Source organism: Nannospalax galili, unplaced genomic scaffold, assembly GCF_000622305.1.
Source record: "Nannospalax galili isolate Female #2095 unplaced genomic scaffold, S.galili_v1.0 scaffold128, whole genome shotgun sequence".
NCBI lineage: Eukaryota > Metazoa > Chordata > Mammalia > Rodentia > Spalacidae > Nannospalax > Nannospalax galili.
The window spans coordinates 4,605,064-4,613,098 of NW_008360322.1; positions in this window are offsets into that span (position 1 = coordinate 4,605,064).

An 8,035-nucleotide genomic window follows, 5' to 3' on the forward strand; every position below is an offset into this window, starting at 1 on the left:
CTGATATTTATAAAGTAAAATACTCTAACAACAACCACACACAGAAAATTTACCAAAATGAATTTTTTTCTAGCCATAATATAATTCTCAAGAAATCTCAAAGAATTTAATTTTCTTTTCTCTTTGGTGGCAGGGGCGCTTTTTGAGACAGGGTCTCCCTGTAGCCCCAGCTGGCCTGGAACTCCCTATGTAAACCAGGCTGGCTTCCAAGTTCTGGGATCAAAGGTGTGTGTCACCATACTCGGCTAGAATTTAATTTTCTTATCACTGTAGAATTAAATTAGAAACCAATAATGAGAAAATCCCCTTTAAGTCCCTCCCTAGTAATTAGAAATTAAATTCTATTTCCTTTAAATTATTGGAATTCTGTCATAAGGTTGTTTACATTCTTACCTTACTCTTTAATAACTGTAGAAACTTCTGTGATTTCTCTTATTTTTGGCACTGGTAACTTATGACCACTTGGGATTTTTTTTTTTTCTGACTTTGTCAACTTTGATCTTTATTTTATACTAAATCATCTTTTTGTTTTATTGATGGATTGTATTGTTGTTCTGTTTTCCATTATTTCATTTCTGCTTGATTTTTACTGGTTTTCTTCTGCTCTATGCTTAACTTCCCCTTCTTCAGTTTACTTAGTAGGTAGATGCTGAGGTTCTTGAGATTTTTCTTCTTTCATAATATTGGCCTTAGTTTATAAAAGTACAGGCAATCAGAACAAACAAACAAACAAACAAAAAAACAGAACTAAATAAAACAAAAAAGCTTTAAGTAAAGGAGACACTCAACAAAATAAAAGGGCAGCCTATGGGCGGAAAGAAAGTAACTGCAAACCATTCACCTGAAAATTGCACTAGCCTGTTAACAATCCAAATAAAAATTGGGCAAAGAGTCTGAATAAACATTTTTCAAAAACAAAAACAAAATGGCTAACAGCCATATGTAAAGATAGTCAGCATCATTAATCATCAGAGAAATGCAAATTGAAGCCATGAGATCTTACTTGCATACCTATCAGAATGGCTATAACCAAAAGGACAAAAAAGGTGTTGGCCATGATATGGAGGGAAAAAGGAACTTTATCTTTCACAGATGGGAATGTAAATTGGTACAACCATTTTTACAAACAATGTTCTTAAAAACTTAAGAATAAAATGAACTTCCATGAACCTGGAACTGTGGCCCCTTGCTGTGAACTGGAGCTGTGGTCCCCAACTGTGAATTCCACATTCCTCTGGTGGTAGGCTGATGGTGGAGCAGATTGGAGGAGGGAGGACTTGATGATGTTGGGCAGCAGTTTCAATCTTCACAACCCCCTCCCCCAATGTCCCAAGTTGTGCGTGGCAGTAGCTTTGCCTGTGTTGGACTTATGCTGGGGACAAGGGAGGTTTCTGTCATTTGCAGATTCTATTTTTAGGAGATTGACTCTCAATATTGGACAGGACTCCTGTATTAAATGTCTATATTAAACTAAACCAACCCAGGGCTCAGGGACCATTGTGGAAGAGGGGGCAGAAAGATTGTAAGAGGCAGGGAGGAGGTGCATAACCATATGGAAACAGAGTCTTACAGTCTCCTGGGACCTTGCTCATATTAATCTACAGCAACGGTGTCAGTATGCACAAGACCCATGCAACTCAAGCAGACAAAAACCCAGCACAAAACTGTGGAAAGGGGCAGCAGGCTACAATCTTAGTCCAAGAACCACTGACAGCTGATTACTGCTGGGTGAAGAAAAGCTGATCTTCTTAAAGAGAGGGACTTTAGATAGGTTGAGATAGGCTGACTGTACCTCAGTAGATGAATTTGCACTGAAGGACTTCTCAGGACACTAACTTGATGTGATAGGCCTTAACACAAATGACAAAATGCATAAATTCCAGGGGGACTACAGGAAGGTGCCAATGGGGAAAGGGGCATAAAGATGATTAAGATGTTCTGTATGGCCAGGCGTGTTGGCCCAAGTCTTTAATCCCAGCACTCCAGAGGCAGAGGCAGGCAGATCTCTGTGAGTTCAAGGCCAACCTGAACTGCATAGTGAGTTCCAGGCCACCCACTGGGGTTATTGCAAAACTCTGTCTCCGAAAGTGGCCAGGCATGGTGGCACACACCTTTAATCCCAGCACTTAAGAGGCAGAGGCAGGCAGATCTTTGTGAGTTCAAGGCCAGCCTGGTCTACATAGTGAGTTCCAGGACAGCTGGGGCTACAAGGAGACCCTGTCTCAAAAAAGACAAATAAATAAATATATATATGAACAATAATAAGCCCCAGGGCCTGGAGCTGTAGCTCAGTTGATAGAGGGTTGCCTAATAAGCACCAAACCCTGGGTTCCAAGAATGGACTTCCCACCTCCCTTGATGGCCAGTTATGGTCTTGACTCTACACATGGTCCTAGTCACCCAGGCCTTGACATTAGACCTTTCCACAAGAGGTTTTCCATCATTTTTCAATTGCTCTTCTACAGCTACAGTGTACCTTCCCCTGTGCCCTACAGAAAACATAAAACACCTCATTGAGCTTCTAGAGATTAAAAAAAAAAATCTGGGAAATTTTTTAAAAAAGTTAAAAATAAAAACAAAATGATCATATGGTCCAGCAATTTTACTTGTGGATATGTATCACATACCCACAAAGGGAATGAAATCAGTCTTTCTGCAAGAGCAGCCAGAGCTCTGAGTCACTGAGCCATCTCTCCAGCCCCCATGAGTTTATAAGAATATTATATACAAAGAAACTGAAATGATGCAGAGAAAATAGACTGAGCCATGAGCCAATGAAGAGATATGGAAACATATGGCACAGAAATCCAGAACTGATTTGTTAACGCACAACCCTAAGATGTCAAATAAAACCCAAGGGGGAAAAAAACAATGCAATCCTCCCTTAAAACATAAAACAGTGAAATTATAGGAAATCCTCTACAGAAAGAAAACCTTAGAAATAGCCAAAGGGGAGGAAAAATAAACTCAACTTCAAATCAACAACACAAGTCAGGATACAATGGAAAAACCTTTGAGATAACCAGACACTTGGGAGTCTATGTCCAGCAAAAACATCCTCAATAAACACAAAATAAAGACTTTTTCCAAAAACAAGAACAAAGCTCTTTCCTTTTGGTGGCTGCCATCCCATCCAGACTGAGGAAGACCCAGAAACTCAGGGGCCACGTGAGCCATGGCCAAGGCCATATGGGAAACACTGGAAGCACCCAGGAGGCCAGGGTAATGCTGCTGGCACGCAGCACCACAGGATCAGCTTCGACAAATATCATCCAGATTACTTTGGGAAAGTTGGTATGAGGCATTGCCACTTAGAGAGGAACCAGAGCTTCTGCCCAACTGTCAAACTTGATAAATTGTGGACACTTGTCATTTACACGAGTAAATGCTGCCAAAACCAAGACTGGTGTTACCCCCATTATTAATGTGGTGCGATGGGGCTACTACAAAGTTATGGGGAAGGGAAAGCTTCCTAAGCAGCCCATCACCTTGAAGGCCAAATTCTACAGCAGAAGAACTGAAGAGAGGATTAAGAGTGTTGGGGGCACCTGTGTCCTGGTGGCTTGAAGACACACAGGGATGTTCATTAAATGCTAACATTGTTAACCACCAACAACAACGACAAACAAAACAAAACTAAACAAAACAACAACAACAAAAACAAAGTAAATTTGTCACTTGCTGATCCACACCAAATTTTAAATATTACATGGATAAGGAAAATCAGTCAATTGAGGCTCAAGACACACAAAGTGTGGGGAGGTGGGTAAATCTAAATGAATAAGCTATGTAAGACAATAGCAACAACTTGCATTTAAAGAGATATGATGTGACAATGGCATATATGTTGGGAGGGAGGCAAATAGAGTGAAGGTGTTCTAAGACCACTGCATTGCTCAAAAGGAATCTGTTAAGTCACAGGCACATAATAAAATTTAAGATGCTCATGAGCAGAAAATTCAATACTTCTATTTGGATAGAAAAAAATCAAGCAGTTACAAAAATAATGTAGCTGTAACGAAGACAGGGAGAAAAAAAGAGCATGGAACAGATGGGGACAAATAACATAAATTATAAAATATATATACAACCAATAAATACAGCCAAAAATAAGGACACATAAAGGGTAAAAACAAAACAGTAGAAATAATATATCATGCAAATTCTACCCCAAAGCTGGTACAGTTATATTAATATCAAAATAGACTTCAAGGCAGTATTTCTTAGTGGAACCAAAGAACATAATTTTATAAACGATGGATTTAGCATCTTTCAGTTCACCTGGAAAATACAATTATAAATCTGTACATATTCAACATGTCATCAAGATAGAAAGAGGAAAGGAATGACAGAGCCACACAGACACATCTAAAGTCATGCTAGGAGATTGTAACACAGATCAGTAATGCAAAGTCTACCTCTGCCTCTAAAGCCATCACTAAGAAACATGATTAAAATGACCTAATGGGGATATAGAGAATACTGTGCCCAGTAACAAGAAAACTTTGAAGAACTTTAATGGTTAAAACCAGCCACTTGCTAGGCCACAAAGCAATTTCAATGTATTGCAAAGAATTTAAATCATATAGAAAACATACTCTCTCATCATGATACACTTACCTTACAGATCAATAATAAGCACTTAAACATCCATGTTTAGAAGTTAAAAATATATAGTTCTAAATATCTATGGATCAAATCGCTGTAATAATTAAATCAGAAAATTCTCTGAAATGAATGAACTGTTAGATACTGAAACTTGTAGAATGTAGTTGATGGTAGGCAGAATCGTAAGATAGCTGCAGAAACCCCTTCTCAGCCTTGTATTCCTTACCTTTGTGTAGGTATAACCTATATCTTGTTTCTCACCATGAGAACATGGCAAAGGTGAAGATCCTGGAGAGGCAATTAAGATCTCGGCTACTAACGGGGACATTGCCCCTACTAGACCAAAGCCGGAGAGCAGCCACAGCTGGTGACCATAGCTGGCGCCCAACGTGGGGCTCAAAGCCTCCTGCCCTACGGACCTGTAACACACTGACCTGTAACACTCAGAGCTGTAACACTCAGGGCTCCCGTTGACCCCTTTGCCAGTGATTCTTCGGTGGGTGCTTGCTGCGTTCGTTCTCCTGTGCTTCTTCTTCTGGCTTGCTGTCTTCAGTTTGGCATGTCATTCCTGTCTCTGCCGATCGTCTTCCTGAATGGCTCCTGAGTCCTTCTGGGTACGTTTTGCAGGGTGCATGACCTCCAGTATGGGGAACAGTCATCCAGCTGCTACTGGTCCCTGCACTGCTGCACTGGTTTCTCTCCTCAGGAGTAGGCAAATTAGGGTAACAGAGAAGGAAGTAACTAAGGTATTAGATGAAGTGTTAGCTCTTGCTCCTTGGTTTACAGATTCCTGCTGTTGGGATCTGGAGCAATGGGCTCGTGTGCTATTCATGGCCAGGAAGAGAGAAGTCAGGGAGGGATGTCCATTATCTGGGCCATTCTACCCCATTGTGACTGCCATTCTGGCCTCGCTTCAGGGAGTTCCCCCTGATGCCCCTGAGCAGAATAATCTCATACTAAAAAACATAGATAAACAAGTAAAGCAACAGGATAGTGGGGACGGCTTGTCCCAGGCATTTCCAGTCAAAACCAAACAAATTGATTTCTCTTCTGATGCAAAAATGATGACTGCTGATAATGAGATAAAAAATGATGAACTAGGGTCTGAGGGTACCCTTGATGAAAAACAGGAAGATCGCCCCTGCCCTGCCATTATGGGGCAGTGGCTACCCTCTGCCATCTTGTATTGGCTTTGATAAAATATGGGAAGTTAAGGCTATTAGATACAATCAGCCATGTGGCAACGCCCCCTATGACTGGCAGAATATTGCCCGTGCCTGTCTACAGGGAGGTGATTTTCTCTTATGGAAGGCTGCTTATCAGGATGAACGTGAACAACAGGCAGAGTGCAATAGAAATACCAATGTTCAAAACATTGGGTTTGACGCCTTGGTAGGGCGTGGCAATTTTGAAGCCCCACAAGCCCAGGCACAGGGACCATTAACATGGGTCCACTCTTCTTGGAGTTAATTACATAAGGTCACTCCTGTAATTGAGGCCTGGGAAATTATAGCCTTTAAGCTAGTTCAATCCACCCATCTTCTATATGGCTGTGACCCAGAGTCACTGGTCCTCCTGCCCCCATGGTGAGATGGAAGGCCCTCTCACCTACAAATGGAAGGGCCCACATCTATTGTTAACGCAAGGGCGAGGCTATGCTTGTGTCCTCCCAGATAATGTTCTAGCCCCCATTTAGATCCCAGCTCAAAACATTAGAGTTACCTATGATGGAAAGCCCCCCTCCACACCACCAACCTCGGAGATGGCAGCCCTGACACTGGAGGAAGCAGCGTACCTCTCAACCACTGAGAGACCAACCCGGCATTGGCATTGCAGACCACGAAAGAGACCGGCTCCAACAGCACACCTGATAACCTGGGATGACCTTGAGTATTGCACTTTACAAGCAGAGACTATAGCCATTACTGGTATCTACTAATTTTTGGACCCTGCATTGTTAATTTTGTTAAGGCCATTTCAGTTAGCTGTTGCCCTGCCTCCAGATCTTGCCAGGCATGTCTATGCAAACAAGGACCCACTGTTCCTTGCCCTTACCAACCTATAATTGGCCCCTGACAGGTTTCAACAAATTCTTGACCCCTGAGGAGGCCTTTAAACGGGCCAATACTGGATGTACTGCCTCTCCCTCTGCCAAACCACACAAAGGGACCAACCCTTCGAGGGCTGGTAGTCAATGACAGGTAAGATTCCGACAGATGGGACAACCTAAGACAGGCACAGTCCATTATGCTGGGTGACCCTTGAGGTGGGGATAACAATGCCAAGGCAAAGAATCTCAACTCCCACTGGTTGGCATGGAGTTGGCACAACTCGCTCTTAAGGAAGCTCCCCCTCTTGAGGGATGGAGCTCTTAATACAATGACCCCCTGAGCCATTCTACTTTGCCTTGATGTATCTGGACTGATATCAATATGCTATATATTCTAAACTATACCTCACCTTTCAAAATAAAAAAGGAGGGAGATGTGGGAGACAGGCTTGAGCCTAGGGTGAAAGTCGTATTGACAGCCATACAGCAGGCCTGAGGCAATGAGGCTCTGAGGCTGGAACCACAAGAAACACCTTGTGACATTTGCTCCCATTGGCAGATCATGAGACTGATGCCTAGAGCTCACCACTCCCTAATCACCACCCTTGGAATCCAAATTGCAACACTTAGATATTGCAACAGTCAGGGTCACATTGTTTCCAGGAATTCAGGCTCTGTAATCTGAAACCCAGTATGCTAATAAGGCATCCTACTCACTATTCTCTGATAGGACGTTAAGTCTGTTATGCTAATAGGATGCTAAGTCTGTTATGCTAATAAGGTATCCTACTTGCTTTACTGTGATAGGACGCTAAACCTGTTATGCTAATGAGATATCCTACTTGCTGTGCTGTGATTGGACCACTACCCTTATATAAGCTTGTGCTTCCTGCAATAAAGCAGACCTGTGTCACTGAACTTGATCTTCTGTGTCTGAATGAGGCGACGCTGCTGCAGACTCCTCACCAGCCCTGGGGGCCAGGCAGGACGATCGGAGGAACTGAGAGAGCAGGAGAGCGACCATAGCTGGAGGAGAGCAGCCACAGCCAGCGACCACACTAGACACCATAGGCTTGCAAAGTAAGTCTTTTGAAGCTGCTGACCAGGTGTCCCACCGACCCTCAAACAATATGGCTAGTGCCCCTGCTCTTGGCTACCCACCAGAACTTCATAGTATGATACTATTGCTGAAGACATTACAGCATGAACTGTAGAGGAAGCAAGGAGAAATCAAGCTGGTGCTGACTTTATTTTTTTATTTAAATAAATAATTTATTGAGAATTTCATACATGCATATAAGGTGTTCTGATCAAATCCATGCCCACTCCTTCCCCTCCAACCCCTCCCATATCTCCCCATCACTTTTTTCAATAACT